A 2,438-nucleotide genomic window follows, 5' to 3' on the forward strand; every position below is an offset into this window, starting at 1 on the left:
CGCGTGCGGCAACGAGTTCCCGACACCAGTCGACGTCAACTCTTCCCGCCGACTCAGGTATATCGAACCCCAATCCAGAATTTAGCAGCTGCGACCCGTATAGCAGAGTCCATCCAGCCTTCGCAGTCGGAAGCTGGTAGAGGCTTGCTGCAGATCAGGGATCTGCTCCGGGCAGCAGGAGATCAGAATTCAGCCGTGTCTCAGTCGCGCAACAGAATTCACAGTCGATCCGTCACTGCGAATACGGTTCAGTCGGCTCACAGCCCCAGATCGCCTCCGCGGCGTGAAGGGCGCGAGAATCGGCGAGATCAATATGGCGACCGACTCGACCGAGATGATAGGCGTCGAGTGCCCAATTCCCCTCCGAGGGGTGGGTCTTACGCTCCTCGGTGGCAAGATGACAGGCGTCAGTACAGTACAGGGCGAAGGGTTCCAGTCGACCCCAGAGAACCAGGCTTCGATGCGCGATCCATTATCGTGCAAGGTTTGGTCGACCGGAACAGAGCCCATTGGGGCGGACTCGATAGAGATGCGCCCACAAGCAGTTGAGTGCATATTTCTGGTCCTGAATGTTTCAGCAGAGCTATCAGGGCCGCAGTTATCCCTCCCAATTTCAGGTTGGCAACAGGAGTCAGCAAGTTCACTGGTGAGTCTAAGCCTGAAACTTGGCTTGAAGACTACCGAGTGGCAGTTCAGATTGGTGGTGGGAACGACGAGGTGGCCATGAAGCATTTGCCCCTCATGCTGGAAGGTTCTGCCAGGGCATGGTTGACTCAATTACCTCCTAGCAGCATTTACGCTTGGGAAGATCTGTCCCGAGTGTTCATCAGAATGTTTGAAGGGACTTGCAAGCGACTAGCTGGATTGACAAAGTTGCAAGTCTGCGTGCAGAAGGCTAATGAGACTCTCAGAGAGTATATTCAGAGGTGGATCACTTTGCACCACACTGTGGAGAATGTGTCTGATCATCAGGCAGTCTGCGCCTTCAAAGATGGCGTCAAGAACAGAGAACTGAGTTTGAAGTTTGGTCGAACCGATGACATGACCTTGAGTCGTATGATGGAGATTGCTACCAAGTACGCCAACGGCGAAGAAGAAGACCGACTCCGAAGCGGCAAGCACAAGCCGAGTCAGTCGGAAAAAGGAAACACCAGTCGGAAACAGAAGCGGAAGGCTGAACCGGCAGCTCCTGGAGAGGCTCTGGCCGTGACTCAGGGAAAGTTTAAGGGGAAACCAAAAGGATCCTGGAACCCCAAGAAGGTAAAGGATAAAGAAGGGAACGACGTAATGGATATGCCGTGTCACATCCACACGAAGAAAGACGAAGAGGGGAATATCATCTACCCGAAGCACACCACTCGCCAATGTCGACTCCTGATCCAGCAGTTTCAGAGAAAACAGTCTAAGGACAAGGAGAAGGAGTCGGACAAGGCTGAAGACAAGGAGGACAGTGAGGAAGGATATCCGCATATCAACTCCACTCTTATGATCTTTGCAGATGTGGAAAGCAGGAGTCGACTGAAAGTCATTAACCGAGAGGTGAACATGGTTGCCCCAGCAAAAGCAAATTATCTGAAATGGTCTCAAATACCCATCACATTCGACCAATCTGATCACCCGACTCATATTGCCACCCCTGGGAGGCAAGCTTTGGTGGTCGATCCAGTTGTCGAAGGCACTCGACTGACAAAGGTGCTGATGGATGGTGGAAGCGGGCTGAATTTGTTGTATGCAGACACACTGAAAGGAATGGGCATTCCGATGTCCCGACTGAGCACTAGTAACATGAGCTTTCATGGAGTTATACCAGGGAAGAAAGCCGAGTCACTCGGCCAAATAGCTTTGGACGTGGTGTTTGGTGATTCGAAGCATTTTCGCAAAGAAAAGTTGACGTTTGAGGTCGTGGATTTTCAGAGTGCATATCATGCCATTTTGGGGAGACCAGCTTACGCACAGTTCATGGCTCGACCATGCTACGTGTACCTCAAATTGAAGATGCCCGGCCCCAAAGGAGTGATCACTGTCACCGGTGATCGGAAAAAGGCAGAAGAGTGCTTTCAGAAGGGCTCCAAGATTGCCGATTCCCAGGTGACAGCGGTCGAGTTCGAAGAATACAAGCAAAACGCAGATCCGAGTGACTTGCTGCGATCAAAGAAACCCGCCACAGAGTCTGCATTCCAGTCGTCCGGTGAGACGAAGCCTGTTCACATTCACCCGACCGACCCCGATGCAGCTCCGACCCGCATCTCCACAACACTCGACCCAAAATAGGAAGAAGCGCTCATCCAGTTCCTCCGTGAGAACTAGGACATTTTTGCATGGAAGCCCGCTGACATGCCAGGTGTTCCCAGGGGACTGGCTGAGCATCGCCTAAGAGTCGACTCATCTGCAAAACCAGTCAAAGAGCATCTTCGGCGGTCCGCCGTCCAGAAGAGAAA

Source organism: Triticum dicoccoides, chromosome 2A (genome assembly GCF_002162155.2).
Source record: "Triticum dicoccoides isolate Atlit2015 ecotype Zavitan chromosome 2A, WEW_v2.0, whole genome shotgun sequence".
Taxonomy (NCBI): domain Eukaryota; kingdom Viridiplantae; phylum Streptophyta; class Magnoliopsida; order Poales; family Poaceae; genus Triticum; species Triticum dicoccoides.